This window comes from Staurois parvus, unplaced genomic scaffold, assembly GCF_062004578.1.
Source record: "Staurois parvus isolate SC_StPar_1 unplaced genomic scaffold, SC_StPar_1.0 ptg000172l, whole genome shotgun sequence".
Classification (NCBI taxonomy): Eukaryota; Metazoa; Chordata; class Amphibia; order Anura; family Ranidae; genus Staurois; species Staurois parvus.
In genome coordinates this window covers 14,043,517-14,071,322 of record NW_028317968.1, presented here as the reverse complement: position 1 = coordinate 14,071,322, position 27,806 = coordinate 14,043,517, and positions in this window count along the sequence as shown.

The following is a 27,806-nucleotide window of genomic DNA, read 5'->3' as shown; positions in this document are numbered from 1 at the left end:
TGCTCAGAGCTTACACCAATTACCAAGCTGTAAATGAGAACTAAAGGAATAACTGTACTGCCTGCCAGACACTGGGATAAAAACTCAGTGCCAGCTGGAAATTAAATTAATCCTACTTGTTAATTATTACCCAAGGTACATTTTTTGCATATTTGGAAGGTGGGTAATGACATTAGCAGCCTTATGTGCTAACAGATAGTGAGGCATTAAAGAAAATAGGCTTTGTGAGTGCTGACGAAATATATTTATTAGCCATTTTCACCTTCTGCAGCTAGGGTTAAGGTTTTCTTATTCCTAATTCGGAAACACTGTGACTTTGAACGACCATTATTACGCAACAGGTCGTATTCCTATTGTTGTACTGTATATGGTATAACATAGTAGATAGATAGTATTCATTATATGTGTTTGTTTTTTTATAGTACAGGCCCATTTTTATATACTTTAATTCACACTGATAGGCAGACATTGGAACAAACTATGACATTGGTTGGGTATTTACAAAGATTACCTTTCATTCATGTGGTTTGATCATCTGGTTCTAAAAATAAATGTTGCTGCAATTGCAGAAGAATCTGTCTTCTTGGCCTGCATGTAAATGTAATTAAAGTGTAAATATAAAGTGACTGTACAATATACAGTATATGAAGCACCGCATAAGTTGACAGCGTCATACCTGTAATAAATCATAAATAAATATATAAATAAATAAAAGCATATAAAATTAAAAAAATGAACATAGCACTCTCCTAGTCGGGCTGCTAGATAAATTTCATTTTTGACTCCTTCTGAGCAGTGATTGTTTGGTCTTGTCTGGTCAGGGTTTCACAGGCTGGGAGTTTGATTGCTTCCCTCTCTAGAAGAAGTTTATAGTGCATAGGAGGGAGGTAGAATTTAAATGACCAGCCTGAATATTGATATGGGAAAAAGGAGAGAAGCGCCTCTAAGTGCAATAAGTCTTTTAATTCAAGTCTAAATGTAGAAACACTCACATGTGTGAAGTAATCATAAGCATAAAAACCGTGGTTAACAATAGTTAACGGTGGGGTGGTAACCCGGGTAAAGAGCCGTCATCTCTCTGCGATGTGGGGAGGTCAGCTCTCGGCTGGAACAGCGGTGAGGCCAGCCTTCATGCACGTCCTCCCTCAAAGCCAGATGGAACGCACGCTGGAACGTAGCAGCGGCGTGGCCGTGATGACGTCAGATCCCAGGGTGCACTGCGACGCGTTTCGGAGCATGCACTGGCCGTGGAAGGCGGAAGTGCACTCCTTTTTCAAGCAGGGGGAAGTGGATGAACAGGGGTGAATATATAGGGAACGTGAGTCTAATTGATCAATTAACCAATTAACCAATGATTGACCATTGCTGTCAGGTGAATAGTGTAAAGTCATGGATGTTAACTTGGGGGTAAAATGAAACCAAATGGAAAAAAGAGAGGATGTAATAAATAAGAAAACGGAAGACGAAAGAAAAAAAAAAAAATTATGTTCTGGGAGATTAGTGGGGTAAAATGTTCACCTTGCAGCACTGGCACATCAATTATGTAACAGTAGTGAGCAGATATTTAGTGGTAATACAGCATGATTGCAAGATGATACAGCATGATTGCAAGATGATAAACATATTGGTAATAATACATGCAGATGACATTATAAAAAGTAAATTACATTGTAAAAAATTGTAAAAAATAGAATAAAATATAAATAATGAACAAAAGGTTATAAATAATAAACTAAAAATTGGATTAAAAAAAAAAAAAAAAATTCGATAAAAAATTTAATTAAAAAATTTGATAAAAAAAAATAAAAAAATTTTTTTATAAAGAAAGGGGGGGGGGGAAGTATCATTGTGAGTGTTGAGTGGCTGTGAATGGGAGATTGTAGTGTTTATAGTATAGTGTTAATGTCTAATTCCTCGTTGAGTCCGCCTGGGGACAATGTATCTAATGTAAATATCCAATAAGTTTCTTGTGAACAGAGTTTTTTGAAACGATCAGACTCAGAGAGATTGTTGTGTATGGATTCTAAGACCCATACTTGTAGGCCATCAGTGGATTTTTGGTGATATTCAAGGAAGTGGCGGGGGACGCTATGTTTGTCTTTACCCTCTTCAATAAGACGTCTGTGCTCGCCAAACCTGGCGCGGAGGGGTCTGATGGTTCGTCCCACATATAGGAGGCCGCAAGGGCAGGATATACAATAGATCACATGATCAGTGGAGCAGTTGTAAAATTCTTTGAATGAATAGGTTTTTCCTTTTGTGGTGAAGTTTTTTTGTCCGTGTTTAACGAATTGGCAAGTTTTGCATAGCGCTTTGTTGCATCTATACATGCCGACAATGGGTATGAGGCAGATTGTGTTGAGTGTGTTGGTGGGTGGGTTGTATTTGCTGGGGGCAATCTTGTTTTTAAGGTTGATGGCTTTGCGGTAGGTGTATTTTGGTTTTTTATCTAAGATGTCTATTAAATGTGGATCCTGTAGTAGTATCGGCCAATGTCTATTGATGATAGACTCCATTTTGTGAAAGTTGTTGTGGAATTTGGTTATAAATCTGACCTGGTTGGGAGGCTGTGTGTTATTGTGTGTTTGGGGTCTACCCTTGTGGTAGAAGGAGTGGGCCTCATCTACTAGCTTGTGTGGGTAACCTTTGTCTAGGAATTTCTTTATTAGAATGTCACTCTGGAGATTGTAATCTGAATCTGTGGTGCAGTTTTGTCTGAGACGACAGAATTGTCCTTTAGGTATATTTTGGATCCATTTGGGGTGGTGGCAGCTGTTGAAGTGGAGGTATGAGTTGCCAGATACGGGTTTGAAGTGGTTTTTTGTTAATATTTGGAGATTGTCATGGTATAATTCGAGATCTAGGAATACAAGAGTATGTTTGTGGTGAGTGGAGGTGAAGGACAGTCCAAAAGGATTTGAATTGCAATGGGTTACGAACTGGTCTACGTGTGATATTGGTCCATCCCAGATGGCGATAATGTCATCTATGTAACGGCCGTAAAAGATGATGTGGGCGGCAAAGGGATTGTTGTGCCATATGTGTTTGTCCTCCCAGAAACTCATAGTCAAGTTGGCTTATGAGGGTGCAAAGTTGGCTCCCATGGCTGTACCTTGAGTTTGTAAGTAGAAATCGTGGTTGAATGTGAAGTAATTGTGTTTGAGGCAAAATGAGGTGGCGTCTACTATAAAGGAAGATTGTTTGGGGTTGAGTGATGGATCCAAGGATAGATAATGCTGGATGGCGGTGATGCCTACATCATGGGGTATCGAGGTGTATAGGGAGCAGACATCTAACGAGACCCAACAATAGTCGGGTTCCCAGGAGTATGTTTGGAGTAATTCTAGCAAGTGTCCGTTGTCACGGATATATGAGTGTTGAGCCTGTGCAAGGGGTTGTAGGAAGTGGTCAATATATTGGGAGAAACCGCTGGTAATGCTCCCTGTGGCCGCTACGATTGGTCTTCCTGGTGGATTATTTGGATTTTTGTGTACTTTGGGGAGAAAGTAAAAATACGGGGTGTTGTAGAAGTCTTTAGATAGAAAAGAGGCTCAAGTAAGGCTGTGTTCGTTAGTAGTAGTGCGTCCTGTTTGAATTCGGGTAGTGGGTCTTTAGTTAATTTGGTATACGTGGATGTGTCTGAGAGGAGTCTGAGGGCTTCGTCTATGTAGTCAGTGGTATTAAGAAGTACAATGCCGCCGCCTTTATCGGCGGGCTTGATAATAATGTCCTTATTGTTTGATAAAGTGGTAATGGATTTTTTTACAGTGTTTGGTAGATTAGAGGCGGAATGGTGCTGGTTGGGATTGCACAATTTGATGAATTCCGAGTAGACTACTCTATAAAAACTTTCCAGGTAGGGACCCTTAGAATGTGTGGGATTGAATACTGATTTGGGTCTGAGCGTAGTGTGGGCCACAGGTGGGGGGTATAAAAGTTGTGAAGTGAGTGTAAAATCTAAAGGTGGGCCATCATCAGGGTGAGACTCAGCAAATAATTGTTCTAATATGTCTAAGGCGTCTGAGTCAGATGGGGTTGAGGGGTTGATATTGTCTGTGTCAGGTGAAATGGCTGTAGGCTGAGTTTTTTTGGATTGAATGTGAAAGAATCTTTTTAAGGTGAGATTGCGTATAAATTTATTCAGGTCTTTGAATAGTGTGAATAAGTTGGGTGGGGAAGTTGGGGCAAAGTTTAGACCGTGATTGAGCAGAGAGATTTCAGTTTGTGATAGTTGATGGTTAATTGATCAATTAGACTCACGTTCCCTATATATTCACCCCTGTTCATCCACTTCCCCCTGCTTGAAAAAGGAGTGCACTTCCGCCTTCCACGGCCAGTGCATGCTCCGAAACGCGTCGCAGTGCACCCTGGGATCTGACGTCATCACGGCCACGCCGCCGCTACGTTCCAGCGTGCGTTCCATCCGGCTTTGAGGGAGGACGTGCATGAAGGCTGGCCTCACCGCTGTTCCAGCCGAGAGCTGACCTCCCCACATCGCAGAGAGATGACGGCTCTTTACCCGGGTTACCACCCCACCGTTAACTATTGTTAACCACGGTTTTTATGCTTATGATTACTTCACACATGTGAGTGTTTCTACATTTAGACTTGAATTAAAAGACTTATTGCACTTAGAGGCGCTTCTCTCCTTTTTCTCATCTACAGAAGTTGCTACAGCTTATTTGGAAGCCTTGCCCTCAGTGCCACACGGAATCCTACGCTCTTCATACAGTAGCCACTAATACCACCATCACCCATACTACCATTTCCCAGGACTTTGCAGTGTTTGCGCTGTTACAACCCTTCCTCATTTTTTCTGAATATTGATATGGGCCTAGCGAATCCCTGGGAAGGTGTGCCCAGAGGGTGGGTAGGGACGCTGATATATAGTCTGAAGCCCTGGAGAAATTGTCTTCCCCAGCAAGGAGAAATTCCCAGCCTTAGATGGGGACTGTTGCCCCTCTGAGGCAAGCCTTGGATTGAGCTTCTGTTCTCTGAGGTCTCAGGGCAGGAGACTTGGAAGAGACGTGGAACTGGATACAGGACTTCACCAAAGGGATCTGGTGCTGAGAAGGATTTCCCTAACTCACTGGGAGGTGTCCAGAGGAAGCTGGATGGTGACTTGTAGCTTGAAGGTAACTGTCCTTGGAACTTGTGAGTAATAGCCCTGTACTGATTCTTGGTGATTGTTTGCTTTTGGGATACAAGTGCCAGATGTTGCTCTGACTGAGACTGCTCTCACAAGGTCTCAAATACTGGCCATTCCCCAGTGCTCAGCAGGATTCTAGACTGTGAGCTCTGTGAAGAGTGCTTTCTTGTACTGTGCTGTGTTCCTGAAATTATCTACACTTGTGCAATTGTGCAAGGCAACCAAGTGCCACAGAGACATGCCTTATGGTCCCTAGCTGTGCAGCTTTGAGACTGTTCAGAAAGATAACTCGTGGTCTCCAGCTGTGAGGATTTAGACTGTCCTCTCATTGATGTTGCTAGACAATTTGGAGTATCCTATGTCCTAATCCTTGTCCTGGTACAAGTTTTACCAGCAATAAATCACAAAAAGACAAATCATTAGACTGGTGGCCTCTGCACTGTTTGGGGGAGAACAAGTTAAAAGCAGCACTTCCTGCGTGGATAGTGCTACATGAATATACCAATTAGTATTGTTAATTGTTCTATCTACATATAGTTACCATACTAGGGATGCAACAAAATTTCGGTGGCCAAAAAGTTTTGGCCGAAAATACCCCTCTTGGCCTATGGCTTATATGAAAATAAGTACCGATACAGGTGACAAAAATAACCCAGCCCGCTGCCGCCCACCTGCCGCCGCTCAGGGGTTCTCAGCCTTACCTAAGAAACCATCAAACAATCCTGGCACCGGGCATAGAGATAAGTGAAGGAAAGATGGCCTCCAATGATCTCTATTCCCTTGGAGGACCAGAGCGACATTGCTATGTCACTTGCGGTTCTGGCGCCTTGAAAACAAGGCCATTTTTTTTTAAAGCACTATATCAATGCTTTTTTGATCTAATGCTTTACATTGTAGAGGAGGGATGTGGGGTCTTATTGACCCCATATCTCTCCATAAAGAGGATTTGTCACTGCTTATTTCTATCACAAGGGATGCATGCATTTCTTGTGATAGGAATAAAAGTGATTTTAAAAAGTTTTTAAAGGGACAGTGTAAAAAAAAACAAATAAATTACTTAAAATAAAAAGTTTAAAGTGCCCCACACCCCCCGTGTTCATGCATAGTGGTGAACGCATATGTAGGCCATGCTCACCTATGTAAACGGTGTTCAAACCACACAGGTGAGGTATCGCCATGAACGTCAGAACAAGAGCAATAATTCTAGCACTAGACCTTTTAAAGCATCACTCATGGAGATTTTTAAGTACCGTAGTTTGACGCCATTCCATGAGAATGCAAAATTTTAAAGCATGACATGTTGAGTATCGATTTACTCGGCATAACATCATCTTTCATATTTAAAAAAAAAATTGGGGTATGTATCGTGATCTATTTTTTTAATCATTAAAGTGTATTTTTTTCCCAAAAAATTGCGTTTGAAAAATATATTCATTTTAAAAACTGTCCATTTCGGTTTTCGGCCAAGTGCATCCTGAATTTTAGGTTTTGGTTTCGGCACCAGAAGTTTTATATCTCTTACGTAGGTGTCAGTCTAAAGCAGGGATTCTTCTTCTTCACAGAAATAAAAGGTGGTAGGCCTGGCTGGGTTGTCTGGGTCTGCTCTCCTCCAGTAATGTGAGTTTCTATTTCCCCAAATCCATTCTGTCCTCACTGGTGTCATAAATCCTCTTCCTCCAAGTTCGCTGTCTATTTGTGTCTTCAATTAGCTTGCCTATACACCATTTTTGAGGAGTATAGGCAAGCTATTGCCATGGGGAGCTGGAATCTGCAATGTAATAAATGAAAAATGTATATCCAGCTGATGAGTATGCTTGCGCTCCTGTGCACACTCTCCTAGGGCACCCTCTCCATTGTGCTGTTGTCTGGAAGAGCACTAGGCTATTTACAGAGTGACTGTGTGAGCTTCTGTCTGAACTCTTTCTATCCCTCTCCCCACAGTCATTGCACTGGGGATCTGTGTGTGATCCTTCACTTGCCCCTCCTTCCCAGCTGCAGTGTTTGGACCAATCAAGAGCAGCAGAGAGGACTTGCTGTGCATCTGCTGAGGATCATGGGATATGTAGTTCTTAAAGGGGTGCTGTACAATTGAAGCTATGGGGCTGTAGACTTCATTACCCAGAGATCTGTGCACACAGAAACAGGGACAGGACTTTTTCCTGGGCAATTCACTTGTTGAGGTCTAGTGTGGGGAGCCAGAGAGTACAGACCTGCTGCTGGGGTATGTACACTATGCCAGAGAAAGGATGGACCTGCTGCAGAGAGCTGCCTGTGTGCGGTTACTGTTGCTGGGCAGACATTGGATCTGTGTGTGCTTCCGCCAAGGAGAGACTGAGCCCTTCTGAGCACCCATGGAGCTGAAAACTGAGCTATAGAAAGTTGCTGTGCCTTGGGCTAAGCTGGGGAGACCTGTTGCCATATGTGCCCACATTAGAGAGGACCTGATGGTGAGGACTGAGCTTTCTGGGACAGCTGACTGCCAAACGTATTGGACTGGCTCTTTTGCATATCAGGAGTGGTCAGCGGAATTACCAAGCTTAATTCCTTACTGCCCACAGTTAATACCAGTAATTGCTAACCAAGGAGTGTTGTTCTCTTCACACATCATGTAGTCCCAGGTCACATATGTACCTGAAGATGGGTGTTGCAACATGCACACCTATTCTTACATACATATTTATAATTAGCATCTATATTTAATTGACTGCAGGTAAAATGCAGGTCTAAGATGAAGGGAGTAAAATTGAAATCCAACTGAGGGGATAAAACAAGTGAGCCAACCAGTGTCTGTAACAAGAAAACGATAACTCATATGAGTGAAAAATATTACAAAAAACAATATTCAAACATAATCAGCATATGACGCGACCAAAGTTATTATAGAACATTTCAAATAATCATTAAATAATATGTTACTAGATGGTGTTCATTGCAGTCCAACCAGTTCATTGCTGCTGTTGGGGATTTAAAAAAAATGCTGTTTTTCTCTAGCCGTGATCTTTAAATTAGCAGGATGCAGCATTGCATAAGGTAAATTGAAGAATTTGGGTTATTTTGACCTCATGTATTTGGCTCTTTGACATTGCAGTTCAGCAGTGAAGTTCAGAAAGAGAACTATTTTAGAGCCATGAATCCCTATGTCCCCCATAACTCTGTCCTTGTTCAGCACAATAGCTTTGTCTTTATAGTTGAGTAATATAAGGAGAAATGGTATTGGTGTATTTCCTGTGGTGCTGGATGAGCTGGAGCCCTGTGTGCATGATCAGCAGTAAACAAGAGTGTAAAATAATCTTTGCCAAAAGTAGTGATCAGTCAATTTTCAATAAAATCCACCAGATTTTTGCCCTCTGTTTGTTCTGAGATACCAATGTAGCGCCCTCCTAGATGGGTGCTAGGATAAGTAGATTACAGTCTGATTCCCCTGCTTAACAGGAGAACTGTTAGGAAAATCTACTTAGGCTTTCTACTTAACAGAGAGCTGCAAGTATTATTACTGCTTGCTCAGTTGTTCAAGTGTTGTTAGTTCTGCCCCTGGCTTCCTCTGTATCAAAAAAAACTCAAAAAAAGGAAGGTTCTTGACATATAGATGGAACTCATGCAGAACACAGTATGAATATTAATCTTTTTCTATGACAAATTACATCCTCTCTTTTAGGCCTTCACCATCCTGTGGTTCTGCTGTATGCCCTGGGGATAGGGTCTTCCCCTTTCCATAGCTCCTGGAGCAGACTTCGCTAGTGGGGATCTCCTGTGTGCCCGATGTCCAACCAGTGGTGTTTCTGTCAAATCTGTTGATTTTCCGTTGGTGTATATATAGCACCCTACTAGGTAGATGCTAGAGATAGGTAGATAATATTAGTTTTGTCTTTGATAGGTAAATTTAGTTGTCACACTGTAGTATTAGGTAAAAGCATAGTTAGCTTACGGTACTTGGCGAGTTGTGATCATTTAGTTAGGTCTGCTCTGTTTGTTCAGCTGCTGCCAGTCTGCCTTTAGCTTCCTCTGTTTTCAGGAAACTTGAGAAGTTTCTGGATTATAGGTGTGGAGGTATGTAGATGGCAGCATGAATCTATCCCAGAGAGACTGGCTCTGAAGACATGCTGGGTAACTGTATATATTCTGTAAGCACACCACGTTCTGGGTCTCTTCCTGTCCAGGATTGGTCCAGCCTGGGAGAGGGCACATTGCCCTCCCAGGCAACTACTGCTGTGCGGCCTCAGGTGGGAGACCTGAGGGCCTGAATGCTAATACCCATGTTCCACTGAGGGGCTGTCTACTGAAGATCTGGTGAGATATCACGGAGGAAGGTGTTCAGCTGCCTTTGGGAATTGCGATTACAGACATCCCTAACGGTTCTTAGAGAGCGTGTGCTATTTAACCTCCACTGGTGCCAAAAAGTCAGCTGCGGGTCTAGCAAAGGGAATACCGGCTAGTGTTCCAAAGAGCTTTGTCCACCTGGTCTACTTCTTAAAAGGGACACTGCTCTGGGGATCTAAAGAAGTCATTACTACTATTACTACAGCCTTAAGCTGATGTCCACTGTTTGATTCAAGGAAGGAGTCCAACATAGCTTTTAATAAAGATTAGATAAAGTCCTCAAATGTATATAGTTTCTGTTTTTGGAGTATCCAACTCATCTCCCTCAACCCTATCCAAGTATCCAAGTTCTCCAAAAAAAAAAAAAAACCACCACCCCTAGACTGATGGAGAAACGTTTGAATGCACCTTAGTGCCTTGTTGCTGGGCAGAGGTATTTGGGGAGGACTTGGACAGTATTCTTGTGGTTCCTATGGGAGTAGTGCTACATATATTTGATCTGCATGAATAAAATATCTCCTGAAGAAGTGAACGTTTCTTCCTGAAACGTGTTGAGATTCATGGCATTGCTTGATCATCCCGGCTTTGCTTATAATGTTGCTTTATAGTACTTCTGTAGATGACACTGCTGACAAATGTACTATTTGCTATATTTTTATGATTTTGTATGTTAATATCGATGCTTTTTAAGAATATAATAATATGTTTTTAAATATAAATTGGAAGATTTTACACTGTCTTGTTCTTTATGGCATACCTCTTTAAAATGTCCCTGTTTGTAGGAGTTGATTCTCCAATATCCTTGTATTTATTTTATATCAAGGAGAAAATGGAACTGAAGGTGCCAGAACAAACAAAGTAGGATGGAGACACCCAAACTCCCAGATAGACAGAAACAGACTCAGGAATTTAACAGAAATCTCACTGTTGGAGTATCCAAAATATATAACAAGTAAGGGGCTGATTTAGTCCACTAGACTATGTATAACGAAAATGTAACTTTAGAATGAGCTGAACTTTTTTTCAAATCTAATTCCATGTAGCGATAGAACATATTACCACTATAAATCCAGGATTTAGTTTATAACTTTGTTGCTCAATAATTGGTTTTAGGAACTGATTAATGCAAAATCACAAACATAATTATGATGAATAATGTTTCCATTTTACATTTTCAGAAACAGACATCCATAGATGTGTCATGAGTATTTAGCCAAGAAGGAATCATAATCCCTAATATAATAGACATAAATACACTATTTAATTAGGGTGTGTTCCTAAATAAGCTATAATGTACACTGTCTATTTTTTAGTATTCTTTTGGGTGTTTAACATTGTGTATAAACCCCATAATTTAAACCTGCTTGGAGAAAAAGAATCAGAATCAGTGCCTCTAGGTTACTCAGCAATTCAATGATCCAAAACAAACTTTAAGGTGGGTGCTTAACTACTGACTACATGCTTGGTTAGTAACTCAGTAAATGTCCATGACTACTAGGAAATCACTAATAAATTGGAAATGGAAGCTCCCATATTTTAGTCATGGTATATTTTAGTGTTGAATAAATTTGGGAAAGGTTACAAACTCCAACATCCTTTTCTAAACCTTCTGGATTGACATTTATTAATTTTACTAGTTGGCACTAGTTATCCAAGGTATATATATATATATATATATCGGGGCGGACTGACAACTCATGGGGCCCCCGGGCAATAGGGGATCATGGGGCCCCTGTGTCCTTGCCCAAACTCAAAAAGCCCATGAAAAAGGTACCAGGGGCATCTCATGGGGCCCCATACTGACCCTGGGCCCTCGGGCAGTGCCCGAGTTTCCAAATGGTCAGTCCTCCCTTGATATATATATATATATATATATATATACATATACACAACACACAAACTATACTGTCAAAAGTATTGGGACACCCCTCCAAATCATTGCATTCAGGTGTTCCAATCACCTCCATGGTCACAGGTGTATAAAATCAAGCACCTAGGCATGCAGACTGCTTCTACAAACATTTGTGAAAGAATGGGTCGCTCTCTGGAGCTCAGTGAATTCAAGCGTGGTATTGTGATAGGTTGCCATTTGTACAATAAGTCCATCCGTGAAATTTCCTTGCTACTAAATATTCCACAGCCAACTGTTAGTGGTAGTATAACAAAGTGGAAGCAACTGGGAACAACAGCAACTCAGCCACAATGTGGTAGGCTATGTAAAGTGATAGAGCAGGGTCACTGCATGCTGAAGCTCACAGTGCGCAGAAGTCGCCAACTGCCTGCAGAGTCAATAGCTAAAGACCTCCAAACTTCGTGTGGCCTTCAGATTAGCATAACAGCAGTGTGTAGAGAGCTTCATGGAATGGGTTTCCTTCGCCAAGCAGCTACATCCAAATCTTACATCGTCAAGTGAAATGCAAAGCATTGGATGCAGTGGTGTAAAGCATGCCGCCACTGGACTCTAGAGCAGACGAATCACGTTTCTCTGTCTGGCAATCCGATGGACGTGTCTGGGTTTGGCGGTTGCCAGGAGAATGGTACTTGCCTGACTGCATTGTGGTAAGTGTAAAGTTTGGTGGGGGGGGATTATGGTGTGGGTTATTTTTTTCAGGGGTTTGGCTTGGCCCCTTAGTTCCAGTGAAGGGAACTCTTCAGGCATCAACATACCAAGACATTTTGGACAATTTCATGATCCAAACTTTGTGGGAACAGTTTGGGGATGGCCCCTTCATTTTCCAACATGACTGCACACCAGTGCACAAAGCAAGGACCATAAAGAGGAGTGGGTTTGGGGTAAAGGAACATGACTGGCCTTCACAGAGTCCTGACCTCAACCCAACAGATCACCTTTGGGATGAATTACAGCGGAGACTGCGAGCCAGGCCTTCTTGTCCAGCATCAGTGTCTGACCTCACAAATGCGCTTCTGGAAGAATGGTCAAACATTCCCATAGGCACACTCCTAAACCTTGTGGACAGCCTTCCCAGAAGAGTTGAAGCTGTTATAGCTGCAAAGGCTGGGACAACTCAATATTGAACCCTACGGACTAAGACTGGGATGCCATTAAAGTTCATGTGCATGCAAAGGCAGGCATCCCAATACTTTTGGCAATATAATGTATATAAAATGCAGTTGATGTCTTTGTCCACTCCACAGTGAGGAGGACTTACCTCCTTTCTGTCCAAGGGATAACAAAAGCAATAAAATATTTCCTAATGAGAGCAGCAAAGAATTAGAACATCTTTCACTTGTTTTATCTGCATGCCCAGTGGAAAGATTCCTCTCACTTCTTGTCCTGATGAGAAAAGCAGGGAGAAAAGAAATCCAAAAAGTGGACTCAGATAATAATAAAAACCTAATATAGGTTTCATTCCTTATTAAATAGCGGCCTATCTCCCTATGTCAGAATACTGCATTCCACATTAAAAAAAACACACTTGTGGAAAAAACTAAACAAATTTACATTTCTTACCTTATCTATGACCCCTAAGCAAGGATACCTTTATGTTCTTTCAAGAAAGATCCTTTGAAACACAGAGTACCCCAAATTGCACAAGTCAATTCAGCACTATGCAGAGGGAGATATAATGCCTTCTGTAGGACATCTTGAAAAAGTTCCTAAGCATATTTTTATTTATCATTTATTGTTTAAAAATGCAGACCCAAACAGTATCAAAACAGGGACAAAAATCTTATCACTTTCATGCACAGTATTAAGGTACTCAACGAGAGGTTTACACGATTAGATGGCCGCCGGAGCTCCACGTTGCTCCGGCGGCGTGACGTCATGGCGTTATTGACTCCTGGAGGAGTCTGCTTTAAACTCCTTTGGGGAGGATTACTTCACAGATTTGCAGGACTTGGAGTAAGGATTCCCATACACCTGGTGAGCTATCCTAAAAGGTCCCCGGCTACTTCGTCATCATACACCAGAGGTTACAAGATCCAGGCGCATTTAGTGTGCGATTCATCTCCATTCCTGACCAGACCTTGATGATCCTTAGTGACTTCAGGATATTTTTACACAAATGCGCATTTGATTATGCGCTCTGGTGAGTGCGCATTCTTATCATTTTTGACTGCACAAACACCAGTCTCTGGTTGGAATAAGGATTTATGTTTCTGACACCGGCTATGAACTATTTTATACAACAATTGTTATTTTTATGTTATTTTTATCTCTGATATATTTTAGCACTTTTTACATAAGTACAACAAGCCTGGTGGGGAGGCTCACCTGACACTTATGACCGTTCAGACAAGAGTAGGCCCAAGCTGTGGAAGGAAAGCACCTACAACCAACAGCAGAATGTGGCCTGGCCAGACCAACCCAAAAAGGAGTGTGCTACAAAAGAAGATGTAGGCCCTACTCTTTCTCTACTATCAGGAACCTTTTCCTACCGCTAGTGCAGTTCTTGACACTGGACACTCGCACAAAGCGCGCCAGAACCCAGGGGCAGAGACTTAAAAAGACTCTGTATGACCCAAGATGGCCACCAGAGTCACTTGGATCCAGTGAATCTAACCAGATTTCTGCTCCAGCGGACTGAGGAAACCATAGAGAAACACAGTTTCTCCTGACTTCCTCCTCCAGTTGCAATGCTGCTTCAGATAAGTGCCACCTGCAGTGGAGTCTGAAGACTGCACCTGCCTACATGAGAGTCTAACCTGTCCCAATCCTTACTAATCCTTAACACACACTTAAATAGTAAATACGACTGCATGCTTTCATGGAATCTCAGAGGTACCTAATGGTATATGGATTAGTATTATTTAAAATGATTTGCCTATTACTATTACTCATTCATAGGTCTTAATGCAGCCTTGCAATAGTGGATCCCATTGCAATTGCTGCATTGTCTGGTGTGGTTATAGATATGACTTTGAGTCACACAATTCTTTTTGGATGTTGACATACACATTAGGCAGCACAGTGGCTAAATGGTTAGCACTTCCGCCTGGCAGTACTCGGGTCGTTGGTTCGTATCCCAACCACAGCACCACCTGCCTGGAGTTTGCATGTTCTCCCAGTGCCTGCGTGGGTTTCCTCCGGGTACTCCAGTTTCCTCCCACACTCCAAAGACATGCTGGCAGATGAATTGGCTCCTGTCCAGGGGTGGACTGACCATTTGGAAACTCGGGCACTGCCCGAGGGCCCGGGGTCAGTAGGGGGCCCCATGAGATGCCCCTGGTACCTTTTTCATAGGCTTTTTTGAGTTTGGGCAAGGACACAGGGACCCCATGATCCCCTGTTGCCCAGGGGCCCCATGAGTTGTCAGTCTGCCCCTGATAGGGGGCCCCATGAAATGCCCCTGGTACCTTTTTCATAGGCTTTTTTGAGTTTGGGCAAAGACACAGGGACCCCATGATCCCCTGTTGCCCGGGGGCCCCATGAGTTGTCAGTCCGTCAATGCTCCTGTCTAAATTGTCCCTAGAATGTATCAATGTGAGTTAGGGACCTTGAGAGTTAGGGACTGATGTGAATGTACAATATATATGCAGGGGCGGACTGACCATTTGGAAACTCGGGCACTGCCCGAGGTCCCAGGGTCAGTAGGGGGCCCCATGAGATGCCCCGGTACCTTTTTCATAGGTTTTTTTGAGTTTGAGCAAGGACACAGGGGCCCCATTATTATTATTATACAGTATTTATAAAGCGCCAATAGTTCGCTCAGCGCTGTACATTACAGAGGGGGACAGAACATGTGACAGAACAATACCAATACAATGCAAAACATGAGGGGATTGAGGGCCCTGCTCTTTCGAGCTTACAATCTAGGAGGGAGGGGATGGTGGCACAGGAGGAGATAGCTGTGGGGGATGGAGGGGTAGAAAGAGTGGAGGAGGTCGGCAAGTTAGCAGGGGGTGGGGTAGGCTTCCCTGAAGAGATGGGTTTTCAGGGTGCGCCTAAAGGAGAGGAGAGTAGGTGATAATCTGATGGGTTGGGGCAGGGAGTTCCAGAGGATGGGTGACACCCTGGAGAAGTCCTGGAGGCGGGCATGGGAGGAGGAGACCAGGGAACTAGAGAGAAGGAGGTCTTGTGAGGAGCGGAGTGTGCGTGCTGGGCGGTACTTGGATATTAGGTCAGTGATGTAATTCGGGGCAGTATGGTGGACAGCTTTGTACGTCAGTGTTAGGATTTTGAATTTGATCTGTTGTGCAATCGGAAGCCAGTGGAGGGATTGGCAGAGAGGGGTGGCGGAGATGGAGCGGTTAGAAAGGTGAATGAGTCTGGCAGCCGTATTCAGGATGGACTGAAGCGGGGATAGCCAGCGGCGAGGCAGGTCAGTGAGGAGGGAGTTGCAGTAGTCGAGTCGTGATATGATGAGGGAGTGGATGAGCTGTTTAGTGGTTTCTGGGGTTAGGAACGTGCGGATTTTGGCGATGTTGCGGAGGTGGAGTCTGCACGAGTTTGTTAAAGATTGGACTTGGGGTTGAAAGGATAGGTTGGAGTCCAGAATGACACCAAGTACTCGGGCCTGCCCCATGATCCCCTATTGCCCGGGGGCCCCATGAGTTGTCAGTCCGCCCCTGTATATATGTAAAGCGCTGCATAAATGTACCTGAAATAATAATAATAAGCATAAATCTTGCACACAACTAGCAGCCACACACTGGTGAGCTCAATCACACCCCACAAAAATGTGATACTTCTGCACCATCATTGCCAGAAGCTTGCTAGCTTTTATTGTATACTCATATATTGTATTTTAGGAATCATAAAAAAAAGGTTGAAGAGAAAAATTGTCTATTTTACAGGCCATACTAGTCTGTATTTTGTAAATATGTTGCAAATTAAAATTTACAGACACATGGAAGCTTTACAAAATGACTATTGAAACTGTTCACACCTCTATATAAATCAAAGAAAAAAGTCACACTATCTACTTTCCAGCCTCTAGCAGCATGTGTTATGCAGTTTACTACATGGACTTTGACCTGCTTTGGAATCTTTTAAACCCAAACTGCTGGGACAGCATGTACAAGTTTAAGGTGATCAGAAGAGGTTCTAATGCTGAATGTCAGCACGATTCTTAGTATACAGTTTCCTTGACTAGGCATCTTTACTGCATGTTTTATGAAGAGGTCTTTTGTTTAATTAGGACAAGCACTTCTAGTATAATGAAGAAAAAAAGTAACAGGCTAAATGAACATTCTGAACTGCAATTTGTGAGATTTTTTTACATATATCAATAAACCAAACACATGACAGATTAGCAGTGGTAGGAATTGCCAGCAAACACGAGGTTAAGTTGGTTTTGCAAGAACAGTGGATATAAAAATTTTACATACCCCTGTTAAAATGTCAGGTTCCTGTGATGTAAAAAAATGAGACAAAGATAAATAATTTCAGAACTTTTTCCATCTTTAAAGTGTTACTAAACCCACAACAGAAAAATCAGCCTGTATATGCGGTAAAGCATGCTTTTTATACTCACTGTGGAACCTAAGGGGTTAATCCTCTGCATTGTGTAAAACGATCATATGATCCTTTCTTCTGTGTTTCTCCCCTTTTTCAAGTGACCACCTCTTATCTCCTGATAAGACAGACTGAACCATAAGCATTTTGCACATGCTCAGTTTGGTGTGTATTGTTAGAGAGGTTTTCTTTTTCTTGGGAGAGTGCATATGATCAGCACAGGGCCAATCAGCACTGTCCAGACAGAAGTCAGTGGTTTGCATCCTCCTAGAGCAGAATTAAATCTTGGCTGAACACTAATAGAAGCCACAAGACTGCTCTAACTTCTGATGAGAAAAGGTATTTAGCAGTTTATATTTACTGAAATAATTGCATTTTCATGTTGTGTTTACTGTGGGAGACCAGATATAGTGAATGCAGGGTCCTGGGTTTAGTAACACTTTAATGTGATCTATAAACTGTACAACTCAATTGCAAAACAAACTGAAATCTTTTAGGGGGGGGGGGGAAGTAAACAAACTAAAATAATGTGGTTGCATAAGTGTACACACCCTCTTATAACTGGAGATGTAGCTGTGTTGAGAATTAAGCAATCACATTCAAAATCATGTTAAATAGGAGTCAGTACACATGGGGCATCATTTAACCACCTCCCGTATAAGGAAATGACGGGCGCAAGGCGGTTCTCTCGTTCTGGGAGGACGTCATATGACGTCCTCCCACGCTGGACGCGACTCCGTCATGACTTCTCTGGTGACTTTGACTCTGTCATGTGATCAGCTGTGTCCACAGCTGATCACATGTAAATAAGGAAATGCCGGTTATCGGCATTTCTCTGCTCATGAGACTAGAGGAGAGCCAGTAATTGGCATTCCTCAGAGGGGGCATCTACACTGATCATCGGGGCACTGATGATCAGTGCCCTGATCATCAGTGTAGCCCCATCAGTGCCACCTGTCAGTGTCCATCAATGCCACCTGCGATTGCCCATCAATGCCACCTGTCAGTGCCCATCAGTGCACATCTATGCCATATATCAGTGCCTACCAGTGCATATCAATGCCACATATCAGTGCCCATCTGAGCTGCATTTCAGTGCTAACTATCAGTGCCACCTATTAGTGCCAGTCAGTGCCGCCTATGAGTGTTGCCAATCAGAGCCAGTCAGTGCCATCCATCAGTGCCATCCATCAGTGGCGCCTAACAGTGCCCCCTAACAGTGCCCATCAGTGCCACCTAACAGTGCCAGTCAGCTACCAAACCTTAATGACTTGGAGAGGATCTGCCAAGAGGAGTGGGCCAAAATCCCTCCTGAGACCTGAGATGTGCCATTGCCAAAAGGAAGCGCAGGTATGTTTCTGTTTGTTCATTAAGCCATGCTAGGAGATAGTGCAAAGCAAACACACCATGTTAATGTATAAAAATAACAACACAGCACAAAAAAATTATATATATAAATAAAATCACAAAACTTTATTGAAAAATATTTAAAATAATATATAAAATAATGTCCAAATAAAAGTGCAGAAAAAAAAGTCCCAATGCAAAAAAAAAAAAAAGATATCCTAAATCCAATGTACTTCAAATCCCATCCGCGATAACCAACATTTACTGCGCTCACCAAATATAGTGGACTCTCAGTGATTAAGAGTCAAATACGCTTTGTGGATATTATATATCCTGCCAATAGGGGTTTCCACTGCACAGAAGAATGCTCCAGTAGAAGGATTTCCCACACATTTCGATCAGTGTAACAAAATAAAAAAGTGTACCTAGAAGTAAGGACACCCAAATGTTTGGCAAGTCCTTTCAGCAAGGATCAGTAGAGGGATTGCCCGCATACAAAACACTAATTGTGGGGGGGTCAGCTTCAAGTGGAGCTTGCAGAGAGGTCAGTCAAGCCCCGTGTAAGGTTAAGGGCTTCCTGCTCACATTTTTTCAAGGCAAAAGTAAAGCAAAAGTCCAACATAAGACAGATTGCCCACACAGGGGTAAAGATCACAGTCCAAAAGCAAAGGTTCAACAAACAGCTGTTAATCCTCCTGGCTAGTAAGTAGACCCTGCTGAGCCTGCTTAAGACCTGTTGAAAGCAGACAAGCATTCTGTGAGACCAACATGTCTGCAGGTCTTAAGCAGGGTCAGCAGGGTCTACTTACTAGCCAGGAGGATTAACAGCTGTTTGTTGAACCTTTGCTTTTGGACTGTGACCTTTACCCCTGTGTGGGCAATCTGTCTTATGTTGGACTTTTGCTTTACTTTTGCCTTGAAAAAATGTGAGCAGGAAGCCCTTAACCTTACACGGGGCTTGACTTGAAGCTCCACTTGAAGCTGGCCCCCCCACAATTGGTGTTTCGTATGCGAGCAATCCCTCTACTGATCCTCGCTAAGAGGACTTGCCAAACATTTGGGTGTCCTTACTTCTAGGTACACTTTTTTCTTTTTTACACTGATCGAAATGTGTGGGAAATCCTTCTATTGGAGCATTCTTCTGCGCAGTGGAAACCCCTATTGGCAGGATATATAATATCCACAAAGCTTATTTGACACTTAGGTGTCCGTTTATGAACCAGCAGTAATAGATCGCTGCTCAGTTCTCTGGCATTCACGGAGAACACAGTTCTCCTGTAAATTCCTTTTATGAAGCAGTTCTCCGAACGAAGGGAGAACGGTCTACAAACGCTGGAGAACGGTCTACAAACGCTGGAAATTGGCTGATTTTACTATAATCTCGGGAGATTACAGTAAAAGATCAGTTTACTAAGCAGAGGTAAATTATCGCTGCTTAGTTTGCGGTCCCTCCGATTCTCCAGCTCTGGGCTGTAGAATCTGAAAGGAGAACACAGATCTCCAGTGAAGGGCTGAACATGTTCTCCGCTGATCTCCTGAGCGTCATAAACTGTGAATGACCAGAGAATAGCTGCGATCCTCTGAATCGCAGCTATTCTCTGTGTCATAAACGGACACCTCTATCACTGAGAGTCCATTATATTTGGTGAGTACAGTATATGTTGGTTATCACGGATGGTGTTAATACACTGAAGTTTTCTGCATACAGTACTTTTTTCACTTATTTCTTTGGAGCACATTGGATTTAGGATATCTTCATTTTTTTGGATTGGGAATTTTATGTTTTGCACTTTTATGTGGACATTATTTTATATATTTTTCATTTAAGTTTTGTGATTTTATTTATTTATATATATAATTTTTTTGCGCTGTGTTTTTATTTTTATGTATTTTGTTTGATGGTTTGTCAACAAAGAGCAGCAGCATTGGTTTAGGAATTTAATATTTTTTGGTGCAGGTTTTTTTGATTAATAGACTATGGTAATGCCTTAGGAGAATTGTGAATAGGCCATTAACCACTTCCAGTCCGGACACTTTTACCCCCTTCCTGTCCAGGCCAATTTTCAGCTTTCAGTGCTATCACACTTTGAATGACAATTGTGCGGTCATGCAACACTGTACCCATATGAATTTTTAGCATTTTTTTGAGACAGATAAAGATTTATTTTGGTGGTATTTATGCACCACTGGGATTTTTATTTTGTCTGCTATATAAATGAAAAAGTCCAAAAATTTTTAAAAAAAGTGGATTTCTTATAAAAATTTTGCAATTAAATAATATTTCATCATAAATCTTGGTGAAAATTTATTCCGTTATCTTTTTAGTAAAAAAAATTAACCCAAATTAGTTTATAACCAAAAATTATAATTTTTAAACATTTTGTTTTGACATTTTTTTTATTATTATTTATGTTTTTGTTTTTTTTTTACATACTGTCACCCTAGCAGTACAGTGTCACCATGGTGACACTGTACTACTTGTGGGGGGTGAAGATTTTTTATTTTTTTTACACTAATTGCTTTTACACCCATAAAGACTGTAAAAGCAATCATTTCTCTTTCTCTCTAGCTGCATTCTTGCAGCCATTGAGAACTACTGAGTGAGCTGTGATTGGTCACAGCTTGTCACATGGTACAAGGCTGTTGTGAATAGCCCTGTACCATGTGACCTCTGTGATCATTTCACACGTAGTAAGCAATGATGTCAGAAGTGACATCTTGCTTACTACTCTGCATGTGATCACTGATTGACAAATCAGTGATCACATGATCGGGACCTTGCACAGAGGTCGCGTCCGACGATCGGTGTTCCACTGTGTCTGGAGGTACCTGATCGTGGTGCTGCGTGCTCCCAGGGAGCGCGCACAAGCAGGGTGAGGGGAGGCCGTTTATAAACGGCCACCCTACCCTGCACTGCCACCGTCTGGCCATTTATATACATGGGCCAGACAGGAGGTGGTTAAAAAGAAATCTACTCAAAACAGATATCTGCTCTTGGATGGAGTGGGAGAGATATACACTCTCCCAGGCCTTTCTTACTGTCTAGGAACACTGTAGAGAGAAATTCCACATAAAGTGATACTACACAATATCCTTAGTCTTCAAAAATAATCCATACACATCCACTACTTATGGCATTGTTATCTATATTTCATGAAATTACTGTGTTTTTCTGCCTCATTTTGTGAGCTCCCAAATGTAGCACTACCCCCTTAGGGGTTGCTTTTGAATTTGGGTCCCCTATAGTTCTGCCCAGCCAGTCATTCAGTATTTTCCACACAAGCCTTCATCAGGAGTAGAAACTAGTCCTTGAGTGTTGGTTTTGGTATTTACTGAGGGGATTGGAACTTGGATAGGGTAATGGGAGTATAGGATGACCAAGGGAACCGATAACTGAGGACAACTTCCTGAACTATTCACAAGCTTCTCCTGCTTCAGCAACACAGTCTCTGTTGGAGTGCTAGCCAGTATCTCATAGTTGTACCACCCCAGGCCCTAGATGAACGTCTCTTCACCCAGCAATCTGGAGACTTTCTTCCTTAGCATGGGATCTGGCTTCTGTTCCTGAACAGTCACTAGTAGGGGGCTAATCTGGTTTCCCACCAGAGTTCTCCTTCCCCTATCTGCCCAGGGGGTGCAGGTGTACTCACTCAGATCCTCTCCTGTACCACTTGTGGGATGGCTGCTGCTACCAGTCCTATCAGCTGGGCTGCTCCTTCCCTGCCATACAGGTGGCCCTCTCTCAAGGGGCCAGTGAGTCCCGAGTTTTCCTCCTTTCTGGCTCCAGGCTCGCAGGCAGCCTTCCCCCTCCAGCCTCACACCTTCCTCAAGATGTGAGGGAACTGAGAGGGTAGAGATAAGTGCTGGGATGGGGACAAAGGGGGGATTGTGCTAGGAGGAGGGATTTGGGGAGAGTGTAGAGCTGAGGAAGAAGTTTGTGTTTGGAAGGGGGATTTAGGGTTTTGGGGGGGGAGGATTCGTTCTGGGACGGGGAGACAGGATTTGTGATGCATGAAGATTGGGGCTGGATTTTTTTTTTGGGATGGGAGGGAGTGGGGACTTTTGCTGACAGGGTAACATGGGAAGAGAATTGCTTTCAGGGGAAATTTTGCACTCTCCTGACCCCTAAATGGTGTGTTACATACTCCTGACTCCTACTATGCATTTATAGCAGGGCCATTGCTGTTGCCCTTTTAAAGAACTGTTTCCCTTTTAAGACTGCATGTTGTGAGAAAGGGTTTGATTGGCTCAGCTCTCAGCAGTGCTGGCGTGTTTGTGGGAGTTGCAGTTTCATTACAGAGGCAGACAATGTAACTTTATACTGCACAGAACTACAAGACCAGGATGCTTTGCAAGGAGGAGCGGGGTAGGTGAGCCACGTGTGTCTTTGCAGAGGACATGTGGGAGCTAGTCTGCAGCCCCTACTGTTGAAGTACACTGACACTGTTTCCAGAACAGCAGAGGTTGCTATTCATGTAAGGACATCTACAGCAGCTGAAGTCAGCAGCAACTGTAATCATTGGTATCAGTCACCCGCGACGACAGTTACCGACAGCAATGACTTTTCCCACCGCAGAGAGAGGTCAGAGTGCTGCAAATCGCAGAGGAGTGTGACCATCCCAGGTGAGGCACCTCAGAGATTGTGCAGCACTGACAATTGACAACAGAATAAAACTAACAGAGAGACAGAGCCCCATTCATCATCCCTTCAAGGAGTTAACCCCTGGAGACTGTTCTTGGATGTGGTGAGCAACTGCTAACCAGTGACATGTCAGTCCTTAAGAGCTCTCCACCGATTCACTAGCACAGGCCTGTGCAACACATAGAATCACAGTGTTACAATCCCACAGTATACAAGTGAATTTGGGACTGAGCCTACAGAGATGTCAGTTTAGCTGGGGACATATTGCTGCTATAGTTTCTGGGGGTTAATTCTGATCTATAGCTATACCGGTATATACTGTACATGAATATTGTGTTTATTGATGTTATTGTGCCAATTCTTTGTATATTCAGTGCATTTATCTGCTATTTTCCAAGTTAATTTGCAGTCTATTTACAGAGTTTTACCTGTTTTATTAAGTCTGTTATAAAACCTCCCACAAGGTGTACTAGTATGCTGTGGATCCAATATATATGGCTTATCACTGAAGTAAGGACAGAAGTGCCCGTTAATTCCAGCAGCTCCTTCGGGGGTGAGCGCTACACATTATACACTCCTGTCCCCTGCATTCTGTGTATTATGTACTCCTGGAGGTACCAGTGCAGCTGTAGACAGTGCGGGGATGCGGGGATTGAATAAACCCACCCCTCATTGCACATGTGGTTTATATAGGGGGAGTTGCATTGTGGAGGGGAGGGAGGTGGTGGGAGGACCCGGGGGGCAGCAAAATGCATCTTCTCCTGTATAGACAAAAATTCTTGCATCGGCCCTGACTACACCTTCCCTACCTGTAGAGCGGCGCAAGGATGCAATATGCCTAAGTGCACTGCGTCAATCTCCACCAGCCCTCCACTTCCATCCACTGCAAGCACTTCTTGTGTTTGACATGTGGGATGGACTAGATAGAAAGCCAATGTGGATCAGTGTGCCACAGCAGCTTCCCTGCACTATTCTGCATGTGGAGAAAACCACTTCTGTACCATAGACTATGCTCCTCCCTCATACTGTGCCCTCCCCACCATCTGTAATGTGCCCTGTGCTCTCCTGACCCCCTGTATTGTGCCCTGTGTGCTCCTGACCCCTGTACTTCACCCTCCTGACCCCCTGGCCTCTCTCCTGCCAATTCCCACCCACGTCCCTGCTGATCCCAGTCCCCTGCTCTACTGCCATCTCTCCACTGCCCTGCTGACACCCAGTTCTCTGCTTTGCTGATGCCCAGTGCTCTGTAATGCTGATCCCTACATACTACAGACCTCTGCATGCTGCCCTACGTACTACTGACCTCTGGACACTGCCCTACATACTACTAACCTCTGTACACTGTACTACAAACTATTGACCTCTGAACACTGCCCATCATGAACCTTGAAAACAAAGCGGGGTACATTGTCACCAAAAAAACTTGCCTGGTGGATATTTTTGGATGATTTTTCCCACTATGCTATTGTTACAGTGGGAGTGCTTCCTGTACAACCATGTCCATTTTAAATGAATATCTTGTCTCAATTGAAGTACATTCTCTCCTACAATGGCTTGCTGGACACAAAGCAAAAAAAAAAAAAGTGTCCCTGAAAACCTTTTTTGAAATTTTAGCAACTATGATAGTCCATAAATAAATAATTTGCGCTAGTAAATGTATATAAATATATATAAAAAAATCATCAAATCATAAGTCCCGAAAAAAATATATATATGTCAATACCACAAAAAAATATAAAAAAACGTTTAAGTGCAAAAAACTTTTGTGCAAAAAAAGTGTCTAAATATGAAGAATTTCACCAAAAACCTTGATAATATAATGGCAGATCATCCATAAATATATCTTCAGAAACGGAAACTCTACAACACACCGATCCTCATCGATCGAAATAACAGGATGAAAAACTTTGTAGTTAATCGAAAATCCACTTCTCCAATAGATAAAAGACCACCTTCAATCGTATCCATGGGGGGAAATGCCAAGCACTCGAGAGAAACAGAAAGACTTCATGGTGCAATATTATTCCGTGAGGACGTCGATGACGAAACGCGTAGGGCGGAGCTTGATTGATGTGACGTCATTACGTTTTTGGCTGCCAGCTACTGCGCATGTGCTGAGGAGCCAGGCTCGTTTATGTGATTGCTGTTATGCTGTTGATGCTGGTGTCGGCTGGGACACCTCTTGAGTAAGTGCAATGAGTACCTAATAAAGGAATTGGTTTTTATAATATTGCACCATGAAGTCTTTCTGTTTCTCTCGAGTGCTTGGCATTTCCCCCCATGGATACGATTGAAGGTGGTCTTTTATCTATTGGAGAAGTGGATTTTCGATTAACTACAAAGTTTTTCATCCTGTTATTTCGATCGATGAGGATCGGTGTGTTGTAGAGTTTCCGTTTCTGAAGATATATTTATGGATGATCTGCCATTATATTACACTGTTCAACAGGTAAAAAGTTTTGGGCATAAAATTAGCTAATCTTACATAATTTTGGGGTGCTGAAAACGAAAATGACCCTAAAAAATGTCGATTGGCTCTAGTTTCCATGATATATTCACCCATCTACTGACGTAAGCCATTCAAAATTATGATGCAACTTCAGCTGCATATTGCGCAATTGATACTGGTGACCAATAGAAAATTTCATGTATACTGAGATGATGCAATATTAGCCTTTAATTGCATCACTTCACTGCATAAAAGCTGCAGTATCTGTAGCTGATTGTAGTTTGAAAAGGCTGCCTGTACAGCATTTGTATCAGTGACATCAAATTTTCTTGGAAACAATAAAACACCAGACTACAAGAAAGTGGTAGAAAAACTCATCCAGACTTACAGAAATCTGGGTTGCAACATGTCTCTAAAAATTCATTTTCTACATTCGCATCTGGATTTTTTCCCACCAAAACTGTGGAGCAGTGAGTGATGAACACGGAGAGCGCTTCCATCAAGACATTGCAGCTATGGAAAGAAGATATCAAGGTAAATGGAGCCCATCAATGCTTGCTGACTATTGCTGGACAGTTGTAAGAGATAGCCCTTTCCTCGAATACAAGAGAAAAGCCAAGAGAAGCAAAACCGACACAAACTGAAGACAAAACTAGTGAGAATCCTAAGTATTAAAATGATTCAACTTAGCTTATGGCTATAATTTTTCTTGGTAATCCTATGCAATATATTATGCCATAGGCTTTGTTAATGTAGTCAATATCACTTGCTTTATATTTGTGGAAAGACATCTATCTATATAATTATTGTGCATTATGTAGTCATTATGCCTATAGTAGAAAACTTTCCGTTTACAGAAAAACTAGAGCCAATTGACAAATTTCATTGTTATATTTGAACTCAGAATGTGAAATTCATTAGGAAATGGATCCTTTTGTTTCCAAAACTGGCAAAAAATAAAAATTTGTTGAACAGTGTTATCAAGGTTTTTGGTGAAATTCTTCATATTTAGACACTTTTTTTGCATAAAAGTTTTTTGCACTTAAAAGTTTTTTTATATTTTTTTGTGGTATTGGCATATATATATTTTTTTCTGGACTTATGATTTGATGATTTCTTTATATATATTTATATACATTTACTAGCGCAAATTATTTATTTATTGGTACACTTTATATATGGTGATTTTTTGCAGCTGGTACCTATTAGTAAGTTATACAATTTTGACCATAGGCGCTATTATTAATTTTTCTTATGATAGTCCATAGTCAATAGTCCGTAATGGAAGCAAGAAAGAGATGTGGCTCTATACAGTGGGACCATGGAGAAAGAACGTAGCAGCCACCCTCTAACAGGAAGTCAGATCACAGCAGCAAAAAAAAAAGGAATTTGGGCATTTGAAGGAGGCTGAGAGCAATGGAATACTTTTTTGAGTTAAGAATATATACTTGAATAGAAGACTTCTTTTTTAAACCAGAGTTTAGTGTCATTTTGATCTGGCCATAAACACACAAATTTCTCACGTACGGCCACGCAGGCTGAAGAAAGAGATCGCTTTTGTCCCATATCCACATTTAATAGTGTTGCATTCTGACAGCCAGGGCCTGCTTCTGTCAAAATACCCAAACAGTGACTGGAGCTGAGTGGGAGCATTCACTGTTTGGCTGACAATTTCCACCTGGCTCCTTCAATTTCTCAGTCAAAGGTGTTGCCAAGCATTGCCATCTATGATTAGAGTTGTAGACGACTCACAGGAATCAGACTAAATTCTTCCAGTGTATATACATTGCTCAAAAAAATTAAAGGAACACTTTGAAAATACATCAGATCTCAATGGGGAAAAATCTCATGCTAGATATCTACTGTATACTGATATGGACTGGGTAGTGTGTTAGGAATGTAAGGATGTCCCATAGTTTGATGGAAATGAAAATTATCAACCTACAGAGGGCTGAATTCAAAGACATCCTGAAAATTGAAGTCAACAAATGAGGCAGAAGGCTAGTCCATTTTGGTGAAATTTCATGGCATCAACTCAAGATGGTACTCAGTAGTTTGTATGGCCCCCCAACGTGCTTGTATGCATGCCTGACAACGTCTAATGAATGCGATGACAGATGGCTGCCTGGGGTGTTTCCTCACAGATCTGGACCAGGGCATCACTGAGCTCCTGGACAGTCTGCAGTGCAACCTGGTGGCATCAGACGGACTGAAACATGATATCCCAGAGGTGTTCTATTGGATTTAGGTCAGGTGAGCATGAGAGCCTTTCAATGGTATCAATTCCTTCATCCTCCAGGAACTGCTTGCATACACTCACCACACGAGGCCGGGTATTGTCGTGCACCAGGAGGAACCCAGGACCCACTGCACCACTGTAGGGTCTGACAATGGGTCCAAGGATTTCATCCCGATACCTAATGGCAGTTAGAGTGTCATTGTCTAACCTGTAGAGGTCTGTGCATCCCTCTATGAATATGCC